At 42.6% G+C, this 9,362-nt stretch overlaps 1 pseudogene; it reads right to left on the bottom strand.

Annotated features, from left to right (window-relative positions):
- Nucleotides 1-1,006: 1,006 nt before the first annotated feature.
- The window catches only part of LOC104988475, a 12,328-nt pseudogene continuing 3,972 nt past the window's right edge, over nucleotides 1,007-9,362 (bottom strand).

Below are 9,362 nucleotides of genomic sequence, written 5' to 3' on the forward strand. Positions count from 1 at the left end.
ACATTATAGGAATGTACTGGGGTGTCTTATGTGACACAGAAAGGGCAGAACAAGCAACTTCTGGAAGAACAGGGGTACAGGCAAGAGTTGGGGACAGTTTGAACCAGGGCTTCCAACACAAGCAGCAGCTTGCTCCCTCTCTCTCATCTCTGCTTCTCTTTGTAGTTCCTGCAGGGGGTGAAGAATATGACCATTGACAGCTCTTGAACTTCTCCTCTTTTAGCTGCCATGCCCTAGGAAGGACTGGCTTATGTGCCTTCTAATATTAAATTTAAGAATCTCATTTAATTTCCATGTGTAATGAAATCATTGCAGATGACCAGAAAAACAGAGAACACAGCACAGGAGACCAACAGAAGATTTTAAGCAAAAGTGAGAAATAGCAAAATGTCTATTTTAGAAAGATTACCTTGGTCAGCCTTGAGCTAGAGAATGGGTTGGGAGGGTTGTTCTGGGACAAGGGGCAATTTCTGTAATTTACATGAGAAGTAACAGAGTTTAAACAAACATAGAGATGATGTGGATATGATTATAGCTCTTATTTAAACAGCACTGACTTAGCCATTATGGTTGGTGCCTTCCAAATCACAATAAAGAGCACAACTTGTCTGTGGAAGCAGGGAGTGGCAGGAAGATGGGCAGAGAGCTGTGTTTATAAATGGAGTTTTATGCAAAAGATTTGGAAAAAGATTAATCAGTTTGTCTGCTCTCATACTGATCTAGGGCTTTCCAGGTGACACTAGTGGTAAAGACTTCACCTGCCAATGCAGGAGACATAAGAGACAGGTTTCTATCTTTGGATTGGGAAGATCCCCTGGAGGCAAGCGTGGCAACCCACTCTCGTATTATTGCCTAGAGAATCCCATGGACAGAGAGAGGAGCCTGGAGGGCCTCAGTTCATGGGGTCGACTGAAGCAACTTAGCCTGTGCACACAATCTAACCTTTTTTTTTTTTTTTCTTTAATCTTTCAAACTTTTATTTAAGGGCACTGATCCACAATGGATTTTAGATCTTGTTGAATGCAGCCACGTCCATAGACTGTACATACTTGACAAAAGCAGTGATCTGCTCCTCCAGCATGTTTGTCCCAACTTTGTCATCTTCAACTATACACTGTATTTGAAGTTTTTTAATGCCATACCCAACCAGAACTAATTTAGAAGAGGCTCGGACCAAGCCATCCTCTTGAACGCTTCTGATGCACTCCTCTAGTTTTGCTAGATCTGTCTCACCATCCCAAGGTTTCACGTCTAATAAGTTGGAAGACTTGGCATCAAGATCTGGATTTTTTGCTTTCTTTGACTCATACTGTGCAACGCGCTCTTCTCATCACCTCTTGGCTTCTTCACTTTCGTCCTCCTCCTCAGATCCGAAGCGATCAATGTCATCATCGTTATCTTTACTATCTGTAGCTCCACTTTCTGTGGTGTCTGCCACATTAGCAGGGCCATACTTTCCTAAGGTCTTCTTTACTTCTGACAGGCTGGCCTTTTCCTTTTCATAAGAGGTGATGTGACTATACCAAAGGAGGGCATGACACAAGTTGGCAAGTGGTGGGTGAGAGACGGCTTCAAATACTGCCACATCTGCTTTTGACGGCACGTACCACTCAATGTGGCTCTTGTCCGCCAAGTAATCATTGAGCACCTGGAGCCCCGCGGGGCTTTTTAGTCTCCAAAATCCAGGGCGACGGCTAATGGGGAACCAGGTGGCCGCAGAGGGAAAGAAAAGCCCAAGCACTCCACAGCAAGCACTAAAAGGGAAAAAAAGGCGAACTTTTTTTGTAGTCTAGTCTTAAGTTTCTTCGGGTTTCAAGTACTGTTGAGTCTGAAGCTTATTCAGTACTGATTTACCATAAAAAGTGATTAACAATCCACAAGTTTCTTTAAGACAGAAAACGTAGAATATGAAAATCCAGTGATCCATCCTTATACGTTCCTGCCAAACTAACGTATTTTAGTAGAAAATCATTTACTGCACGTTTTGCAGAAAGAACACAGTTTACCTGAAACCATAGGCAGATGAAGGCTTTCAGGATGCATTAAAGTGCTGGTGAAAAGTGAAAGTGAAAGTCGCTCAGTCGTGTCCGACTCTTTGGGACCCCATGGACTATACAGTCCATGGAATTCTCCAGGCCAGCATACTGGAGTGGGTAGCCTTTCCCTTCTCCAGGGGATCTTCCCAACCCAGGGATCGAACCCAGGTCTCCTGCATTGCAGGTGGATTCTTTACCAGCTGAGCCACAAGGGAAGCCCAAGCATACTGGAGTGGGTAGTGCTGATAAATGAAAGTAAACAAATAAAAGCATAGTCATGAAATGAAGACGGGTCAAATACAATTATACATAACAGTAAAAATAATTAACACAAGTGAATTATCAAATGTGCTAACGGTGTAATTTAAAGATGAATTGGGTGTTTTGTTTGTTATTGATGTGATTTCTGATGTAGAGGGTTTTTTCTTTTCTTCGCTTTTGTATCCAGGTCTGTTCTAGATGGCTGTTTCCTCAAGAATGGACCACAAACCAACAAACCAAGGGAAAAGACAAATATGGGGAAAGGTCAAGATAAAGGAGGAAAGGAAAACAGAAAGAGAAGGAAAGGGAGCCTTTCCTCATTGTAAACCAATGTGTTCACTGTGTCTTCTCTGACCCAGTCTCCATGCTGGGATCGGCAACAAAAGTCAGTAGGCCCTAATGCTCAAAGCCTGGCAACTGTTGGAAGAGGCCATCCAGAGAACATGACCACCAGTTAACCAGGAGCTGGACCTGCACAACTGGAGGCTTCTTACACCCTCCCTTGCCTTTGGAATGTATGTTCTGCCCACCATTCTAACAGTGGAAACAGTTTCAAGGACACAGCCTTGAGAGAGCTATGTTTATTGAGACCATCTGGATGGTATACAAGGCCTCTACATAAACTCTTAAGATTCTGGTGGGCAGTTGAGAACATCTACTCATCTTGCAGCCGCCCAAGACGAGGCTTCTATGTAAGTTCCTTGCCTATTCACCACCACCTGCCAATCTAGATTCGCCTGCCTCTTTCTTTGTTCTCTCCTTGCCCTCTGTCCCCGTGCTGCAGTCCATGGGGTCGCAAAGAGTCGGACACGACTGAGAGACCAAACTGAACTGAACTGCCCTCTGTCCATGGAATTTTCCAGGCAAGAATACTGGAGTGCGTAGCCATTTCCTTCTTCAGGGGATCTTCCTGACCCAGAGATTGAGCTCACATCGCTTGCCCTGCACTGGCAGATGGATTCTTTCCCACTACACCACTTGTGTGCTGTGTTCAGTCGCTCAGTAGCGTTCAATTCTTTGTGACTCCATGGGCCCACAAGGCTTCTCTGCCCATGGGATACTCCAGGCAAGAATGCTGGAGTGGGTGGGGATCTTCCCAACCCAGGGGTCGAACCCAGGTCTCCCGCACTGCAGGCAGATTCTCTACCAGCTGAGCCACCAGGGAAGCCCCTAAACACATGGTTATCTAACATTATTTGCACAAAGGTGAAGCACAGGAAGGAAGAGAACACAGAGTTCCTTACAGAGTTTTGTGTCTGGATCCTATGAGCCCTTCCTTAGTGTCTCTACCTCACCGAAGCTTCCCCAGCCACTTAGTTCCATAGAGCCAATACTTCTCAAAGTGCAGTGTTCACTGGAATAACCCAAGCAGATAGCTTAGAATCCAGAATCTTTGGCTTCAACCCAAAGGTTAATCCACCACGTCTGGATAGAGTGTACGTTGTTAATGAGCCTCTCAGGTGCTACCCATGCACAATGAAGCTGAAGAAAGTGATTCTGAAAGTGATTCAGCCCTAGAGAGACAGATTCAGGTCAGTGGAGGACCCACACATTCTCTGAATTTTTAGAAACGCAGATAGTCATTATAGCCATTAGAAAGGTTGAGTATAAATCAAGAAGGCCAGTTCAGATATTAAAAAAAAAAAAAAAAACTGCAAGATTGTATTAAAGATCAAATGGTACTGGTAATAAAGAATGGTACCCATATGGCTTCAAAAGTTTTTTGCTTTGTTTTTTATTTTCTTTATGGCTGCACTGGGTTTCTTTGCTGTTCTCGATCTCTAGTTTCAGCGAGCAGGGGCTAGTCTCTAGTCGTGCTGCGTGAACTTCCCTTGCTGGCAGAGTACCAGCTCTAGGCATGCAGATTCTGGAGCACAGTCTCCGTAATTGTGGCACGTGGGTTTAGTTGCCCCACGGCATGTGGACTCTTCCCACACCAGGGATCAAACCCATGTCCCCCACTTTGGCAAGCACTAGACCCCCAGGGAAGTCCTGGCTTCAGATATTTTTAAAACTATTCTAAAATTGTTTTCTGCTTACATGATGAAGAGAGAGTTCTGACAGGAGAAAAGTAGAACATTTATGACTAAATATCATAGATAAAGCAAAAGGCCTAAACATAAATAGCAGACTCACCATGGTTAGCAACAGGGCAACAGAGTGACATGTTTATCTTTATAAACTTGTAGTTGCTGGAGCCCCACTCCAGACCTATGGAGTCAAAATCTTTGAGGATAAACCCCAGTCAAGGAACATGTTGATACACTCTAAGAGCTGAGAACCACTGCTTTAAACCAGGGCCACTTGAAGGAAATTTACCTAAATTGTAAGGTTAGCTTTCTGAATGATGGTTTCCTTCACAAGCTGAATCTATCCCACTAAACTATTGAACTGATCATCACAATTATAAGCACTACAAATATACATATATCTAAAATATTAAAATTATTACTGGCAAATTTGTTTTTATTAAAAATATTTTAAAGCCTAAAATATAATTAGGTTTATATAAAGTTTTATCATTTAGGCTTTGCTGGTGGCTCAGATGGTAAAGAATCTGCCTGCAATGTGGAAGACCCCAGTTCAATCACTGTGGTGGGAAGATCAGATCCCCTGGAGAAGGAAATAGCAACCCACTCCAGTATTCTTGCCTGGAGAACTCCATGGACCAAGAATCCTAGAGTCTATGGGGTCGCAAAGAGTCTGACACAACTGAGCAACTAACACACAAAGTTTTATCCTTTATAACATATATTCACATGTATTAATGAGAGTAACATTTTCGAATGGAAGTTATTGTCCACATTTGACTCATGAAGAAACAGAGAGTAAATTAGTCCAGTGATTCTCAAGCTTGTTTGTGTGTTGACATCAATCACTTGGCGGGGGAATGTCGAAAAATACTGATGCCTGTGTCACAGCACTAGAAAGTGTGATTAAATTGGTCTTGGGTGTGGCCTGGGTTTTGGAATTTTTTAGAGACCCTGTGTGGGCTTTCCTGGTGGCTCAGATGGTAAAGAAGCCCTGTGATTCTAATTGGCAGACAAGTTTAAGAAACACTGAACTAGCCCCCAATCACTCAGATGGTAATTAACAAGGCTGGAATTCAGGCATTCTGACATCAGGTTAATGCTTATGGAATTGTATTTGGCATAATGATCAAAGAGAACTATTAACCTCAACCAATATTTATTACGTTTCTCAATATAAGAGAGTTTCCAAATTTCTCTGGCCATAAGAATCAACTCAGTTGGGTGTTAAAAATACAGATTCTGAGCGTCTTCTGCAGAACTTTCTGATTCCATAGGTTTGGAAAGGCCCCAAAGGCCTGGAGTATGCGCATGCTTCACAAGCCACCTTAGTCTACTTGGGATGCTGTAACAGACCCTGGGTGGCTTGTAAAAAATAGAAATTTATCAGTTCTGGGGGGCTGGGAAGTCCAAGAGCAAGATACTGGCAGATTCGGTGGCAGGTGAGAGCCTTCTTTCTGGCTCATAAATGGTTGTCCTCCTACTGTGTCTGCACACACAGAGAGAGCTTTCTGGGGTCTCTTTTATGAGGAGAGAGTAGCACATGCATGCTCAGTCATGTCCAATTCTTTTCGACCCTGTGGACTGTAACCCGCCAGGCTCTTCTGTCCATGGGATTCTCTAGGAGAGAATACTGGAGTGGATTGCCGTTTCCTCCTCCAAGGGATCTTCCTGACCCAGGGATCGAACCCACACCTCCTATATCTCTTGCATTGTAAGTGGATTCTTTACTATTCGAGCCATGAGGTAAGCCCCTTTGGTTGTTCTTCAGTCACTGTCATGTCTGACTGTTTACGACCCCATGGACTGTAGCACGCCAGGCTCCTCTGTCCTCTGCTATCTGCTGGAGTTTGCTCAAATTCACGTCTGTTGAGTCAGTGATGCTATCTAACCATCTCATCCTTGCTGCCCTCTTCTTTTGCCCTCAATCTTTCTCAGCATCAGGCTCTTTTCCAATGAGTCAGCTCTTCACATCGGGTGGCCAGAGTAGTGGAGTTTTAGCTTCATCATTTGTCCTTCCAATGCATATTCAGGGTTGATTTCCTTTAGGATTGAGGGGTTGGATCTCCTTGCAGTCCAAGGGACTCTCAAGAGTCTTCCCCAACACCACAGTTCAAAAGTATCAATTCTTTGGCAATCAGCCTTCTTTATGGTCCAACTCTCACATCCGTACATGGCTACTGGAAAAACCATAGCTTTCACTATATGGACCTTTGTTGGCAAAGTGATATCTCTGCTTTTTAATACGATATCTAGATTTGTCATGGCTTTCCTTCCAAGGAGCAAGCATCTTTTAATTTCATGGCTGCAGTCACCATCTACAGTTATTTTGGAGCACCCCAAAATAAAATCTATCACTGCTTCCACTTTTGCCCCTTTTATGAGGACACTAATTCTATTCATGAAGGCTCTGCCCTCATGACCTAATCACCTCCCGAAGGCTCTACCCCAAATACATTGGGAATTAGATTTCAGCCTACAGCTTTGGAAAGACACACACATTTACAGTCTATAGAACAAGTACTTACATGATTTTTAGGATAAAATAAGAGTGGAAGAAACTATAACAAAGAATATCAAGCCACACCATTCAGTACATAATAGTACTATTGAATGTCAAAGTTAGGTAACTGGACATGGAACAACAGACTGGTTCCAAATAGGAAAAGGAGTATGTCAAGGCTGTATATTGTCAACCGGCTTATTTAACTTATATGCAGAGTACATCATGAGAAACGCTGGGCTGGAAGAAGCACAAGCTGGAATCAAGATTGCCGGGAGAAATATCAATCACCTCAGATATGCAGATGACACCACCCTTATGGCAGAAAGTGAAGAGGAACTCAAAAGCCTCTTGATGAAAGTGAAAGAGGAGAGTGAAAAAGTTGGCTTAAAGCTCAACATTCAGAAAACGAAGATCATGGCATTTGGTCCCATCACTTCATGGGAAATAGATGGGGAAACAGTGGAAGCAGTGTCAGACTTTATTTTGGGGGGCTCCAAAATCACTGCAGATGGTGATTGCAGCCATGAAATCAAAAGACGCTTACTCCTTGGAAGAAAAGTTATGACCAACCTAGATAGCATATTCAAAAGCAGAGACATTACTTTGCCAACAAAGGTCTGTCTAGTCAAGGCTATGGTTTTTCCTGTGGTCATGTATGGCTGTGAGAGTTGGACTGTGAAGAAGGCTGAGTGCTGAAGAATGTTTTCTTTTGAACTGTGGTGTTGGTGAAGACTCTTGAGAGTCCCTTGAACTGCAAGGAGATCCAACCAGTCCATTCTGAAGGAAATCAGCCCTGGGATTTCTTTGGAAGGACTGATGCTAAGGCTGAAACCCCAGTACTTTGGCCACCCATGCGAAGAGTTGACTCATTGGAAAAGACTCTGATGCTGGGAGGGACTGGGGGCAGGAGGAGAAGGGGACGACAGAGGATGAGATGGCTGGATGGCATCACTGACTCGATGGATGTGAGTCTGAGTGAACTCCGGGAGTTGGTGATGGACAGGGAGGCCTGGCAAAGGATATAGTTGTATAAAACTATTTATTCATTAATTCAAGAAATTTTCTTTAAAAAAAAATCATTTGTGGTCAGGTTTTAGTTGCAGCATGTGTGATCTATGATCTTTGTTGCAGCATGCAGGATCTTTTAGTTGTGGCATCTGGAATCTTATTTTCTGACCAGGGATTGAAACTAAGCCCCCTATACTGGGAGCTCAGAGTCTTAGCCACAGGAGCATCAAGGAAGTCCTCAAGAAACTTACACATCTAAAGCACTCTGGTAGATAAAGACAAATTAAGTCAGAATTTTTGCTCTCAAAGACCTAATTATCTATGTACATCTCTTGTGGGAAAATACAAACTGTTTGAGCTGAGTATGGGATATAAGTCCAGGAGTCCTTATTTTCCTGAGAAAGTTACCATTTAAGATGGCTTCAGCAAGCCTGTAATGAGAACTCTAACAGGCATTTGGGAGATACGGAAAACGTTGTGGTAGTGATAATAATAAAAGAAGGGCCAGGAGGTACTGGGATACCCTAAACTCAGAGTTGAAGGACACCTCCAGTGAAAGTCTGACCTTGCAGTAGGAGACAGTGATCATTCTTGTGTGAATGAGTCCAGGAAGAGGGGAGTGAATGTCGGGACTGATGAAGGAGAGATGATGAGCAGGAATCAGTTGGAAGGTGAGTAAGGCAAATTAGGAATGATAAAGGTTTTGAATTTCTTGATCAGGCATTTGATTTTGATGTAACCTTTGCAAGATTTTGTAGCTGGGACTGAAGCCAGAAAATCATAATAGTGTTTAATTAAGTTCATACTTTAAAAGTAATTCTGAGACATGGATTCTGTCTTCTATTACTTTACACATCATCACCCCTTCCACCATCACCTAGCACACCAACACAGTCACACTCACACACATACATGCAATTCTTAGCATAAAGCAAGTACAAAAATAAGTACTAAAAATACTTATATTGCAACCATCTAAACTGGCTTACTATTGAAGTATCAATAAATATACAACCCTAGGTGGAAAGATTTTAAGTCCAGGTAAGAAACACCCAGGGTTGGAAAGACAATGGAAATAAGACTGAGAACAGTGGACAGAAAAAGTGAGCAGCATTAGTTAAGGAAACCGTAGTTCCTTGTATTGAACCATAAACTTAAAGTGAAACAGAATTTAATAGCTAACTGAGTATGAGGTAACTTACTAGAAAGGAATTCCAAATAATTCTGAGGCTTTTCAGCTTGCCTGAACACATAAGAGAAAGAGCTCTGGAAGGAAAACATGGTTGAGTCACGTCAAATTGGAGGTAATAAGTTCTAATTAAACAAATGATAAACCATCCAATAGTGATATCCTGAATCTAAGAGTAAAATAGAGAAGTCCTGATATATATATATGAAAAATCAATTCATGATCCCTGTTCCCACTCAAATCTGGCCTACATCTGACCCCCCAAAAAAGCAAGAGATTTTTTTTTTTAAGGCAGAAGGTTATGGAATTTATTATCTATGGTGCTGAGTGGG

This window comes from Bison bison, unplaced genomic scaffold (assembly GCF_000754665.1).
Source record: "Bison bison bison isolate TAMUID 2011002044 unplaced genomic scaffold, Bison_UMD1.0 scf7180017864134, whole genome shotgun sequence".
NCBI lineage: Eukaryota > Metazoa > Chordata > Mammalia > Artiodactyla > Bovidae > Bison > Bison bison.